General features: G+C 44.2%; 1 long non-coding RNA gene across 1 annotated transcript; it reads right to left on the bottom strand.

The window, feature by feature from the left end:
- Window positions 1–3,474: 3,474 nt before the first annotated feature.
- Window positions 3,475–5,925, bottom strand: LOC142861040 (uncharacterized). Its single transcript, XR_012920499.1, has 3 exons — window positions 5,701–5,925; window positions 4,270–4,651; window positions 3,475–4,123 (listed from the first exon to the last, which is right to left on the bottom strand). It is a non-coding gene; the product is annotated as an uncharacterized LOC142861040 (long non-coding RNA).
- Between the last annotated feature and the right edge of the window lie 9,291 nt (window positions 5,926–15,216).

The raw sequence follows: 15,216 nt of genomic DNA, 5'->3' as shown, positions 1-15,216 counted from the left end.
GTGGGGAGGGCTATGTGGGTTTCTTTCTTTGCTTTTTGTTGGAATACTTATGTTCATAATGCTTTTTTGTTTTGTTTTGTTTAAGGTGGCGAAAGCACCAAGGAAATTATGACAGAGAAAGAAAAAGAAAAGAGAGCGAAAAGACCTGCACAGCTATAAATGAAGCGCTGTGCCCTGGGGGACTGTAGTGGAAATGGGGGGCTGAGGAGCCCTTGGGGGACGCAGGGTGAGGGTTTGAAGGGGAAATCAGGCGGCCTGGAAGAGCCCAAGAGCCCAGCAGGGGGACCCGGGAGCCATTCCCAACAGGTGACTTCTGCCCTAGAAGAAGAGACTGGTCCTCGGCTTCCTATAGAGTCTCCGCGTCGGTTTACTAATAGAGGGATTGTTAAGTGGCAGCGAGGCGTTTCGACTCACCCTGTGCAGCCAGGGGAAGAAGCGCAGAGGTTTCCCCTGTCCAACTCCTCCCCCACCCCAACTCCTCCCCCACCCCAACACACCCTCTCCTTAAGGAAACCTGACAAAGTAATAAATAAGACAATCCGAAAAGCCACTTAGCACTGGTGACATTTTCAAGCCAACCATTTAAAACAGTTCTCGCAGACACCTCGGGCGCCTGGCGCCCTGCTTGCCTTCCTCTTCTCCTTCTCCTCCCCTCCCCTCCCCCTTCAGTTTTCCACGTAGTTCCAGCTGTCAGACTCTCGACGTGGGCTCTCGGATATTCCTTTAGATACACTAGTCCGCATCACGATAAAAGTTAGGGAAATTTTCCAAACGAATGCAGGCAAACACCCGGGCCACTTCAACTCTAACGTGGGACCCCAAGGAAATCTTTAGAAGGAAGTCCAGTTTTTTTTTTGTTTTTTTTTTTTTGCCTGACAGATTTTTTTCATCTTATGAAAAATCTAGTTTTTAAACAAAGATCAATGTGTTATGCTAAAGTGTTGAGCTGACTGTTAAAACATTTGGGGAAATAATGACAATGTAACAAAGGCCTGGTTTGGAGTGAATCATCACCCTTTTAAAAGTTAAAGCAATTTTCAGGAGAATAGCTTTCAGCAAACGCTTTACATTATTCAAAACGGCCAAATAATGCTCTATTATAGCGCCTGAATGCTGCCAGTCAGCCCCTAAGTGCAATTTGTGCAAAGGCCCCGGTGCCTTATCTCCACTTCTTTATAAAGAGGTGAATATAAAACAATTTCTTCCAAACCCAGACAGAGAGCACGAAAATTGCTTCCCTTTCTGCAATCAGGGCAATTTAACTGGAGTGCAATTAGCACTATTAAATGTCGATTCTGCATAAACAAATCTGACTGAGCAGCGAAAGTGGGGTGAGAACCTCATATACACTGAAACTGATTTTTTAAAATTATGTATCCGGGTCCTTTACAATTGATCCGTGACGTTTTCGTCTCGGAATATATTTACATCGTAAATATACTATGGTTAAATCAACATAATTTTTTGCAAAAAATTCAATACGAATCCTAATAAAGAAGAATAGGGTGATTAAAGGGAAGAGTTCACTTCCTTTGAACAAATATTGTTTCTCCCATCTTGCCTCTCCCTAGAGCTTTGATCTGAGCAACTGCTCAAGTTGCTGTGTTTAGAAGGCAAAGCCGGAGAAACAATTCAGTCATTAGCGCTGATCCGAAGGATGGGAGCTCCTACGCTACAGATAAAATGCTTCTCCCTGATGCAGTGGAAGCAGGGTGGCGACCGGGAGGACCAGTTATTTTCTGAATAACTAGATATAGTAGCTGGTTAAATATTAGGTGGCTGCCCAGTCTCCCGGGAGCTTTGACCAGGCGCAGAGTTTAGCAGCGGATATATTCCACCCGGGTGTGGTGAGGTGGAGTTGGGGAGACACGAGAATGTGGGCGGGAGGAGAGGCGTTGGGGGAGGAGAAACCGAAGGTTCTAGCCTTGGCTGCAGTCAAAGCCTGGGCCACCAGAGCCGGGAGGCGGGAGGGGGGGGCGGAGGTACAGGAGCCCAGACCGTAAAAAGCATTTATCTGACCTGTCCTCCCACTGCCTTTATTTATTTATTTGCTAAGCCACAGCGCTCCCTTTTAGAATCATTTGCGCAATTAATTATGCTTTTCATTTGCATGATCTACACTAGAGCAGTGATTATCAGGTCAGCACGGTGTGGGAGTTGGGGAGATACATTAATAACTCGAGTTTTAAAAAAAAGAAAGGAAGAAAGACAAGAAAAAGCTGCCCAGCGTTGCCTGCAAGGGAGAAGGAAGCCCAGTGTGGTCCGTATCGCCTGTTGAGTCGGGTGAATCCTTTCTGCAGTTGGAGTTTAGTCAGTTGTGGGTGAAAATGAAACGCAGCCTTTGATTAGAGGGGAATCTTTTATAGTTAACACATATTTATATTTTTTAAAGCACCAGCGGCGAGATCAAATGGATGGAGCAAATTAATTGAAAATTGAGGAACTCTCCCACAATTTCTGTTGAGCTTTCATTTAATATTTGTTCTATAATGCCCTCATTTCATCCCAACCCTAGCAAATAAAAGGGCCAGGAAGAATCAATAGGCCAATAGGACTTTCATCATTTTTCCTATCTCAGAGGTGCCACTGCTATTTAGAGGTGGTAGAAGATGCAAATCTTTCTTGCCTCTGTAGGGTCTGCTGGAGAAATTGAAAACCCCTACTCTATTAAGTACACTAAAAACATTTGCTACACAACTAATTTTCTGCTGATAGATGTATCTGGGCCATGTATTTTAAGCTTGCCTCCATCTGTTTATCTGAGCCAAAAATGCATTAACAATTAAAGGAAAGATTCTGGTGTGTCAAAGGAAGGAAGGTGACTGTAGACTGTGTGATGATTTTAATGACTGCAATTATTGGAAGATTATTCAACAAGCATCATAGATTTGTTTACTGCATCACTTGGAAACTATAGGGGGCCTATTGGGCTTGGGGGTTTACCTTCCTCCCTCCCTTCCTTATCAACAACTACAGAAGGGTCTTCAGACCTAAGCAAATGTGGTACTCTCTCTTGGCTTTCTTGTTTTTAAGAGCATCTCTACTGAAATGCACATTTGTTGTCTCAGCCAACTCTAATGGAACCATCTTTGGAGACATTAAAGCAACCTTTCACATAGACCCTCAACTGGTATCAAGAAAAGTGAGAGGCCAGAGGATCCTGGCCATTAGACAGCTTCTCCCGCCAGAGTACCTCAGTTTTACCCTTTCAGGGGCAGCTTTTGAGTAGGCCTCCAGCTCTTTCTTTCCTCCTCCATCCAGGACTTGGAGAAGGTACTACAACCACTAGATGTTAAACAGGAGTGTAGGCACTCCTCCAGGACTCTACTGGACAAATTTTGGCTTTTCCTTCCTTCTCTTTAATATACCACCCCTTCCCTCATATTATTTCCTATCACAACTCCTGATGTTGCCCTGTTAAAAATTAGTAAATAAGAAGAGAAGATACGACTAAAAGCATATCAGTTTGTGGACTTACAAAGTTTTTACTGTAAATACATAGACACGGGATGCAAACAAGGAAAGTTTCTTGTCTGATATTAACAAAATGATCCCTAGCCCACAATAATCCATGAATTGCAGCTGGGCTTTGCTCATTAATGAATTGCTGATTTGGAAAGGAGCTTTGAGGGAAAAAAAAAATGAAAAGCGAATATCCACAGTAACACCTCCTCCCCCCTCGCTCCCGGAGGCACTGAGACTGGAGTGCCAGGGCCGTCGTGGCGCTCTTTCTGGGTTCTGCAACCGCGCAGTCCTAAGCCTAAGGTGGACTTGGCTGGAATTGAGAGCCTTCCCTGTTCAAACGTGAGCCTGCAGGATTCTGCAAGTGGCAATTAGGAGCCTATTACAAGCCATTAGATTGATCAATGTACCTTAAACAATGCGAATGATTTATATGACTGATTTATATGGGGGAGAAAAAGAAAGCGGTGGGGGAGGAGATTCCACATCCTTCACATCCGCACTCTGTTCTGGAGAAGAGCCGGGCCCAGCCTCTGTTCATCGCAGCTTAGCACCGTCACCGAAGTCATTTATTTAGAAAACTTTTCAAGCAAAGGCACAGGTTCGCCTGGCTTGTCCGGTGGGGGGCGAGATGTATATTCTTTGCCCACCTCTCTTCTTCCTAAGGAAGAGCTTAGAGAGACCAAGGCCGAGAGGAGCAGTCGAGGGCCACTGCGACGACACCCCCTGGCGGGGGACACCGCCCGCAGCGGTCCCAGCTGCCTCCTTTTCTCGGGTCTGTCCCCTGAGAGGGGGAAGATGGCTTACATATTTGTTTAAAGGAGTGTTGGAGAGCTGTGCGGCGTCCTAATTACGGCAGGAACACAAACCATTTGCTCTTGAAGTTTCTGGAGAGACTCGGGAGGAGCGGCGACCAGGCTCCGGGCGCGAGATGACGTGGGGGTGGGGAGGGAGGGGACTCCGCGGAACGGAACTCCTCGCCAGGGCTGACTATTTCAGCTAATCTGGCGAAGACAAAATTACGACAGCACTGAAGCGATCAAAGCTGGCCCCCGCCCGCCCTCCTCCTGCCGCCCGCCCGCCTGCCTGCCTTCCCTCCCGGCCAAAGTCTGTTTGTAGTTGTCTCCTCTGCTGCAGACACTCGTCGGTCTTCTCACGACAAGGACATTCCTGCCAGTTTTCCTACAGCCTGCAAGGAGAGGACAGACGCACTTCACTCGTCCCAGAGGAGGAGGATTCCCTTTGTCTAACCTCCTCCTCCCTCAGTCTGCCTCCCGCCCTGGAAGAGGGGAGGACAGGGGTTGGAAAGACCCTGGGCGGGGAGGAGGTGGTTATAACCGAACCCCTCGGCCAACTTTGTCCCTGCTGGTCCCTACTCTTCCTCCTCCCTCTTCTCTTTCCCAACCTTCTCCCTTCCTCTCTTCCTCTCTCCTTCCGCTCTTCTAGATCCTCTTACCACCCAAGTCTTCTCCCTGCCTCCTGCCTCAGAGCCTGGGCAGGCGTTGTTTATTTCCCGACCTTAGTGGTTTGGCGGGAAAGGCCTTCGTCCTGGCTTGTTCTTGAGTGTCTGGGACAAATCCTTTTGTTTAGGTCTAAATGTGGAATGGGAAGCATTCCAGGTTGATAATGGGGAGCAGAGAGAGGAGGGAAGGAGCAGAGAAACAACATGCACGTGTCTTTTGCAGCTAGGCTGCGATGGGAGCCCAGGATTCGAAAACCCTTCTAGGTGGATGTGATTTCACACACACAAACACACGCTCGACTGTTCTCATCTGTCCTTTATTACATCATGTCCCACTCTCCTGAGTTCTTCTCTGAGTTACTTTCTTTCAATCCCCTCCTTCCTAAGATCTCTTCTCAGGGCCCTACAGTTCAGTAAAAGGCTGAGAAAAAAGGTCAGTTGTAAGATTCCCCGCAAGGACCGAGGCACCCCTGTGACATACCCAGGAACAGGCCTGCCCAGGGCTGACATGTCCATGCTTTCTTGACTTCAGCCACTCTAGAGCTCAACCCTGGCAGGCTGAACTTCCCTGTCCCACCCACTGATGTCACACCCACGCCCTTCCAGAGTCCAAACGACACCTTCCACCCAGACTCGCTTCTAGGAGTACGGAATGGCGATTGCACATAGGGGTACAGGGAGGCTCCGCACAGTTTAGACACGTGTGCCTCCCCCTCGCCCCTCTCTCCCCCGCTGCCGCGTGCAGAATCATACACTGATGACACAGACACACTCACCTGGGCACATGCCAGCGGCGTCCATCATCCTTCCCAGCCAGGCATCCGCAAGCCGCCGGACCTTGAGGCAGGTGCCATCGCCGTAGGGAAGCTGGCTCCGAGCTCCAGAAGCCTCCCTGGGATCCAGGATATTCAGGTCCCCCAAAGCCAGCTTTGAGCCTCCTGGGCCGGATGGCCCGCGGCTGGGCCTCCCCCTGCCTCCCGCTGTGCTCCCTCGCGGCTTCCAGCTCTGCACCCGCTCGCTCTCTCCGCCGCCGCAGCACCCCGCCCCCCCAGCGCCCTTCTGCAAGAAGCCCGCCGCCCGCCAGCACGCCTTCCATAGGCTCCGTTACATCTGGGATGCATTGCCCCTTAATTGTCAACCCCATTATTGTGATCAAGTGAACGTTGCTAATCTCTACACTTATTGTTTAGGTAAATAGAGGCTGCATTTAATCAATATGCAGGGCCCCAGCCCTCGCAGCGCCAAGTAACTTAAGTCAACGGTGAAGATTTCAGTGTGTGCGTAATTACAGAGCACGCGGAGTATTCACTCCAGCTTAATTCCACATCTCTTCTCCGACCCGTGGGAGCGGGAGGAGGGAATGGGAGGAATCTCCACCCTCCCATTCCCTCCTCTCTGAAGGAGGGCCGGCTCCTTCAGGACAAGAAAAGGACTTCAAGGCTGTGGCACCGCGCGTCTGGCCCGCGCTTTAGGTGGAGCGCGCTCCAGACGCCGGGGCCAGAGGCTGGACTGGGGACAGTCCCGGACTTCCGAGAGGCAGGATCTGGCTCTGGGCGCCCCCTCTCTACGGCTTCTGGACCCCTCCCCTCCCAAGTCTGCCGCAGTGCGGAGGGTGATTCCCCACTCGGCGGGCCCCCGCAGGCTGGAAGGCCGGGGCGGGGCCTTGGAGGCGGGTTGCTGGGTGTTCCCGACGCCCCGGCCCCAGCACGGCGGGTCCCTCTTCTCCTCCGCGGCTGACCCGAGCAGCCGGGTTCCTTGCTGGAGGGGATCAGCCAACAATGCCACGCCTGGGCGCGCAGGGCGCGGGTTATTTGCGCTTCTTCTTAAATAGCTATTGTTTCTTAATTTAAGAAGACCTTAGCCCTGGCGCGAAGGAGAGGATCAGGGATTCGCAGCAGGGAGTGGGCGGGTCTGGGGAGAGGGGCAGTCCGCTCCCGCGGGGGGTTGGTATCTGCTCCTTACTGCAGCTTCGCTCCGGAGTGGCCTTACAGTCAGGGCTCTGGGCCTCGGCAGGGAAAGGGTTAGTCGAGAATCTTCCAGGTGGCGGCAGACAGAACTCTACCCGTCCCGACACCCTGGAGAGGGACCCTAGAAACTGACCCTCAAGTTTGAAGCACTCACGCTTCTTCTCAGGCAACTCTGAGGCCCAGAGTTTCTGTTTCTCCTGATGCCTTTCACCGCCCCATTCCCGGGAGAGTTGGATGTAAACAACAAATTACTGTAGTCGTAACCAGATGCCAGCCTTGCATGGAATTGTCCCGCTTTATATAAGCAGGATTCTAAAGTCAACTCATCATTTGCAAGTTTAGGGTGTCATTGCAACCACCAAACTAAATTATAGCTGGAGTTTGAATTTAGGGCTCATGGTATTTGATGGCAGCTGGCTGGCTTTAATTTGGGGGATTGAGCAGTTCTCCTATAAGGTATCTCTCCCTGCTTTCTTCTTCCCTTAAAAGTTGAATAGCATCTGGAAAACAGGGAAATTAAACACAAATGTCAGTGCAATTCCAAAACCCTTTTTCTATTACTCCTTCCGGAGTCTCCCTCTGCCAGTCCCAAGCTACTCCCAAGCCTGTGACTCTCCTTATCAGTCAGGCAGATCTTTTACCACCTGCTGCAACCAGCCCTGCCTCTCAGTCCAAAGGACAGATGAATGTGGTTTCATGCACTTCATAACCTTTTCTGGATTGTGCTTATGTTTAAGCTAGGACAAGGAAGAGAAAGGCAAGAGGGCTGACAGCCAGGGCTCCTGGCTGAGCACAGGTCCTTTGGCGATCCCAGGAGCTGGATGTGAGTTAAGGCCCACCACTTAACACTGCTGTGGCCTTGGGCAGGGCTTGAAACTTGTGTTTCCTTCTCTCTAAAATGAATCATTAAATAAAACTATACAGGGAAATTTCTGGTTATGTGCTCAATACTTACTAACAGTTTAGCTAAAAAAAAGTTCTTGCCTTCCATTTTCCACTGAAATAGCATTCCCAGCTAAAACTTACTGTGAAACTAAAGGCAAAGCTAACAGCCACTATAGAATAGAATGTGTGTGTGTGTGTGTGTGTGTGTGTGTGTGTGTGTGTGTGAAGCAGAGGGCCCAGTACAGAATCGGGTTGGATGAGGATGGATGCAATGACAGCTTGCAGTTGCCTATTTCAGGAGTGGTGAAGTTAGCTGCTCCAGTCAGCAATACAATTCATGGTCTGGCTTTCATATTCTGCACAAGGGAAAGAAGAGATCTTGTTTCTAATAGTAGTAGCTAACATTTATTGAGCAATTATTATGTGCCCGGTACTCGGTGAAGTGCTTTACACATAGCATCTCATTTAATCTACACAATAATCTTATCAGGTATTACTGATATCTCTTTTTTTAAAGTTTTATTATAGAAGACGTTAAATACATATTTAAAAGTAGAGAGAATACTTCTTAAACCCCTATGTTTCCATCACCCAGAATCAACAATTGTCGGCTCATCAATCTTGTTTCATCTCTCCCTCATCCATTTCCCCCTGCCTTATTTTGAAGCAAATCTCAGACATCATATCATTTTATTTGTACACATTACAGTATGTATCAAAATATCAAGATAACTCTTTAAAATATCAAAAGATAACTCTACCATACCATGTTATAATCATACCTAAACACATTTGAAATAATATCTTAATATCATCAGATATCCAATCAATGCTCAAGTCTCCCCAGTTGTCTCGTAAATTAAAAAAAGGCCGGGCGCGGTGGCTCACGCCTGTAATCCTAGCTCTCTGGGAGGCCGAGGCGGGCGAATTGCTCCAGGTCAGGAGTTCGAAACCAGCCTGAGCAAGAGTGAGACCCCGTCTCTACTATAAATAGAAAGAAATTAATTGGCCAACTAATATATACAAAAAATTAGCCGGGCATGGTGGCACATGCCTGTGGTCCCAGCTACTTGGGAGGCTGAGGCAGGAGGATCCCTTGAGCCCAGGAGTTTGAGGTTGCTGTGAGCTAGGCTGACGCCACGGCACTCACTCTAGCCTGGGCAACAAAGCGAGACTCTGTCTCAAAAAAAAAAAAAAAAATTTTGTTTTTGAGACAGTCTTGCTTTGTCTCCTGAGCTAGAGTCAGTGGCGTCATCATAGCTCACAGCAACCTCAAATTCCTGGGCTCAAGTGATTCTCCTGCCACAGCCTTTCGAGCAGCTGAGAGGCATGCACCACCATATGCATGGCTAATTTTTCTATTTTTTAGTAGAGACGGAGTATCACTCTTGCTCAGGCTGGTCTCGAACCCCTGACCTCAAGCAATCTTCCCGCTTTGGTCTCTCAGAGTGCTAGGATTACAGGCACTGCACCAGGCCAAAATTTTTTAATTTTTTTTTTTAAGAGATAAGATGTTTGCTATATTGCCCAGGCTGGTCTTAAACTCCTGGTCTCAAGTGATCCTACCCTCTCAGCCTCAAAAAGTGCTGGGATTACAGGCATGAGCCACCAAGCCTGGCAATGATTTTTTATAGTTGTTTTTTTCAAATCAGGTTGAAATATTCACACATGACGTTTAGTTGATATATTAATACCTCTTTAGTCTCTTTTAATCTGTATGTCTCTCTCTCTTTTTCTTTCCTTGCAATTTATTTGTTGATATTTGTTTCATTATTTTATTTGTTTTGATATCCGTTTTTTTCTTTTAAGAGATGGGGTCTCACCCTGTTGCTCAGTGCAGTGGCTATTCACAGGTGCTATCATGGTGCACTATAGCCTCATATACCTAGGCTCAAGTGATTGCTTGCCTCAGCTTCCCAAGTCACTGAAACTACAGGCATGCATCATCATATCCAGCTGATATCTTTTTTTTCCTTTCCTTTTTAAAAAAATGTTTGGTTTTACTTGAATACCAAATAGAAGAATGATATTCTTGTTATAAATGAAGAAACTGAGGCTCAGAGAGATTAAAGGAATTTAGTAAGGCATAGAAAAGGAATTCAGTCCTAGCTATGACCAAACCCAAAGTCCAAACACTTAACAGCTTTATTATATTCCCTTTAAAGCAAGTGATGAAAAACAAGACAGAGGAAAAACACAATCACCCATAAAAGATTTCAGAACATGCATGACTCCCCTAAATAACCAGTTCCTTTACCAAGTACCCACAGAAAACTGTTCACTTAAAATCCAGGCAGGGTTTGAAATGTGGGAAGAGAAATTGAAAACAGAATAACCTGGTATCCTGCTTATGGTTTGAATCTGACTAAATAAACGCTGCATGCAAATGTATCCATAACAGTGAAGGGATTTTTATTTCTAACAAATATTTAGCAGGACAAAAACCTTTCCTAAATCTACCAGATTTTTTTTCTCTTTTCCTTTATTTCCCCCTGTTCTCTCCTTTCCTCTTATTCTCTATAGCTAGTTAAGGAGGAAACATCTCTTTCTAATAGTTATTTTAAAATACCAGTCAAATTAACAATTTGGTAGTTTGATATGTGATATCTGGCTTTTGTTACGGTAGTTTTGAAACCACAGTTACCCTAGCAACTGAATACATTTTTCTTTAAAAATTTTTAGCTTCTGGAGGAGAAAAAAAAAGAAAAAGAAAACTTCTTGCCAGAATTTTCCCATAATAGCTTCCATTAACTGCAGTGACTTCTATTGGAGAGGCCAGCACTGCTGTCTCCTGCTGTCACCAGTCATTCACTGATCTAGCAGATGTTTTGTTTGATAAGGCCAATTTGAGCCTTATAAAACATTTTTTTTCACCTCCAAGGAGCAAATACCAGTAAGGATGGGATTCAGTGTTGATCACCGGATGCCATACAAGGGCCTCAACCTGCCAGGAGAGCTTCTAGGTGAGAAGAAAAACTAAAACAAATCTAAAGTCTTCATTTATTAAAAGAAGGAGGAAAAAAAGAAAAAAAAAGAGGGGGGATGGTTAAAGGGCATGAGATCAGTCCCTAGGAACTTAGCAAGAGGAAAAAAGTGAATTGAAGAGCCAATAGTCTACTATGGAATCTTTCTGGAAATACCTGGTAGATGTGCAGTTGTCAAAGAGGGCAATGATGCTAGTTAGTTAGAAAAAGGAATAAGAAAGGGAATGATGCACATTGCACTGTTTTGTAGGTTCAATAAACCATGTGTTGACATTTCAAGGAGGTGAGGTAGATAAGAATCATGGAGGAAAAAAGGTGTACCTTAGGACTTCTTGGAGCAACTAGACTCTTGTAGTGTTGGTGAAAATATTCACATGCTTTTAAACAAATTCCACCCCTTGATCAAGCCCATAATGCAGATAGCTCTAGGTTTCTCTTTCTTAAAATTAAAAAAAACACACACACAAACTGATATGATAAAATTAAAAGTATCCATATCCTTTCTGTTGAATAGAAGGAAGGTTGGTTTCAAGACATGGGGCTATGATGTGGGTATATCAAAAGATGGCAAAGAAAGTGCTCAGTGGTTCTGTTCCTTTTAGTAAAATGCTTCCTTTTATGGGTCTCACAGGCATTATTTATTCAGTCATTCTGCACAAGACCGAAAAAAGTCCAAAAATTCTGGACCAGGAAGTTGTCCTTTGCAATATAATGGCTCAAAAAAGTTTGAAAGAGTGAAGGTTCTAGTCCTTAGGGTTATTTTAGATTGCCCTAACTAAGTATAATATTTTTTTTTAATTTTTTTTAATTTTGGCATATTATGGGGGTACAGATTTTAAGGTTTCAATAAATGCCCATTTCCCCCCCTCCCCCCAAAAGTCTGAGTCTCCATCATGACCATCCCCCAGATGGTGCACATCTCACTCATTATGTATGTATATACCCGCCGCCCTCCCCCTAAGTATAATATTTTGACTTGAGGAATTACATTTTGAGCCAGGGTGAGAACTGAAAAAAAAAAAAAAAAAAAAGATAGAAAGAGGGAATATCAACTCTATTTTCAGAAAATGTAATTTTTCTATAGTATACTCAGCCTGAACAATATATTAATACATATATTGGCAAGTATATGCAGATTCCTCTCCAAGGCAAAGAAGAAAAAAAGAGCAGAACCAGCAATATCAGCTAAGACTTTTTCTTAACTACTTGGATTATTACAGGAACCTACTACTTATTGACCATCTGTGAGACACTCACTACCCTTGGGTTACCTTTCCAGCTTAGAGTCCCACCCTTACATAAGATCTAAAACTAGGGAAGAGTGGTTCTTCCAAGGAAAATCTTGGCACTGTTAGCAAAAGAAGGGGAATTGGCTACTGGGAAGACAAAAAAAGAAATGCCCACTACAGGCCGGGTGTGGTGGCTCACGCCTGTAATCCTAGCACTCTGGGAGGCTGAGGCGGGAACTCCTGCTCGAGGTCAGGAGTTCGAGACCAGCCTGAGCAAGAGCGAGATCCCATCTCTACTATAAATAGAAAGAAATTAATTGGCCAACTAAAAATATATATAGAAAAAATGAGCCAGGCATAGTGGTGCATGCTTGTAGCTCCAGCTACTTGGGAGGCTGAGGCAGTAGGATTGCTTGAGCCCAGGAGTTTGAGGTTGCTGTGAGCTAGGCTGATGCCAAGGCACTCACTCTAGCCTGGGCAAAAAAGTGAGACTCTGTCTCAAAAAAAAAAAAAAAAAAAAGAAAAAAAGAAAAAAAAAAAGAAATGGCCACTACAGATAGCAAAATGAAAGACAAAATAATTTTGATTAATTAGATAGAAGAGCTGAGGAAATCCAGAATGAAGCATTACTCTGAAGTGTTTAGGCACCAGTAACAATAGACATTCACTACCAAAATTAGATAAAAGTAAGCAGTAGATTCAGTTCTCATTTCCAGTCTTTATCCCTTTTCTTTTTAAATATGCTTTTTATTTTTAAATAATTTCAATCTTGCAGAGAAGTTGCAAGAATTATACAAATAAATACTCCTGTTTATGCTTTAACAGATTTCACCAGATTTTAAACATTTTGTATTATTTTCTTTATTATTCTCTCAGAAGAGTCAGATTTGCAAAAAAGACAATGGGTTTGGTTTGAGACCAGCAAGTTTGAGATAAGGTTGGGATATCCAAGTAGAAAAGCTCAGCAGATGTTGGGAGTCCAGGGTCTAGAACTCAAGAAAGAGACTACTCATAAAGACACAAATTTGAAGAAAAAACTAAATGGTACTACTTTGATTGAAGACATAGTTTTTGAGGAAAAGTCTAATTCTGAAAGACAGAAGGTCTTAGTTCTAGCCAATGAAAAGGCATGTGATGTTACGTTAATTACACCTTTTCCATGTCTTGGTCTCCTCTAATGGGCAAGATCAGGATAATATGGTATTAGTCTTATTTCATGTTTGAAGACTACTTTGAAAATACGCGAAACTTATTATATGGTTCTATCCAGGGGAAATTTATAGAAATTGAAAGTATTGTTATTAATATGGCTTGCAGGTAACATATATGTGTGTGTGTGTGTGTGTGTGTGTGTATTTTTTTTTTTTTTTTTGAGAGAGAGAGTCTTGCTCTGTCACCTGAGCTAGGATGCCCTGGCATCATCATAGCTCACTCCAGTTTCAAACTCCTGGGCTCAAGCAATCCTTCTACCTCAGCTTCCTGAGTATCTGGGCCTATAGGCCCATGTTACCATGCCTGGCTGTTTTTTAAATTTTTTGTAAAGCCAGGAACTCTGTAAGTTGCCAAGTCTGGTCTTGAACTCCTGGACTCAAGCGATGCTCCAAAGTGCTGAGATTACAGACCTGAACCACTGTGCCCAGCCAACATATATGTTTTATTTACTATTGCTGGGTAACAAACCACACTAAAACTTAGTGGTAAAAAAACAACCATTTTATTATGCTCAAAAATTCTGTGCATCAGGAATTTAGATAGGGTGCAGTGGGTACAGATAACTTGTCTTTACCATATCTGAAGCTTCAACTGGGAAGACACAAAGACTGGGGGTGACTCAACGACTGGGAGCTGGAATCATCTGGACATGTCTTCACTCACATATCTGCCAGATGGTGCTGGCCATCAGCTGGAACACCTACCATGTGATCTCTTGGCATGGGCTAGTTTGGGCTAGCTCACAGAATGCATCCACATTCCTACAGTGAATGTCCCACTGGGGTAAGATCAAACACTTGGCACTTTTGTGATCTAACTCAAAATTTACATAGCATCATTCTCCAGTACTCTTTGGTTGAGGCAGTCACAATTGTTTTCCCAAGTTTAAGGGGAAATGTCATAAACACTACTTCTCCATGGGAGGAGTGTTAAAGTCACGTTGTAAAAAGAGCACTTGGGATAGGAGATACTATTTCAGACACTTTTGGAAAACACGATCTACAATAATATATGTATGTACATATAAAGGGAGCTTCCTAACAGTGCAAAAATCAACATCCCAGAATTATTTTTTATTGTCTGTGGTAGTTGAAAATTGAAGTCTTTCCTCAAAGACTGAGATATATAACAGAATTTTACATATTCCCTGTGCTGCCTTTATCAGGACTTATTTTCCAAAAATTAATTGCTTTCTTTCTTCCCCTTTCTTTCTTTCTTTCATTTTCTTTCTTTCTTTTTTTTTTTTTAAAGGTTCTTTCTCTGTTTCCTGGGCTAGAGTGCCATGGCATCTTCATAGCTCACTGCAACCTCAAACTCCTAGGCCCAAGTGATCCTCCTGCCTCAGCCTCCCGAGTAGCTCGGATTACAGATGTGAGCCACTAAACCCAGACAAATTTCTTAAAAGTATAAATTGTGTACTGTTTTGACTAACATTTTGCTCTCACGTGTATAATTTAGCAAGTGCATTAGAGTTTTTTAAACTTCTCGTTTGCAGATGAACAGCAACAAATTCAGAATTACAAAACCCACAGGAGTTTTTCATTCGGTTGAAAACATTACAATTGAGGGTGTTGATTAACTCGATCACTCACATCTTTTTAAAATAAAATTTGATAGACTGCTTCAATAGAGAATTATTGATAATAGAAAAAAACACAATGTTCAACTCAGGTGTGCGTTCCCTTTTATTATTAATATTATAGTTCCCTTTTGATTTCATTATCCAAAGACTGGGAATATTGGAAATCAGCTTACATCTTTGAAAGAAATCTCAATAGTTTTCTTTGTCACCGCAGGGTTTTTTTCCTTTTCCTTATTTTTTAAATATGAAGAAAGACTGAGGAAAAGTCCTAATGTTTGGTTAACAAATTAAAAACCCATGTTTAAATGCTTTAATATCCTGGTCCTATTTCACTGTGTCATCAGGGGTTGATTTACCGGCTGTAAAATTACATAAGAAACCTTTTAAATGTAGAACTGTTGACAATATTTGAACTTCTGTGCATGTACTGTGA

This window comes from Microcebus murinus, chromosome 8, assembly GCF_040939455.1.
Source record: "Microcebus murinus isolate Inina chromosome 8, M.murinus_Inina_mat1.0, whole genome shotgun sequence".
Lineage (NCBI taxonomy): Eukaryota > Metazoa > Chordata > Mammalia > Primates > Cheirogaleidae > Microcebus > Microcebus murinus.
This window is presented reverse-complemented; position numbering and strand designations above follow the sequence as displayed.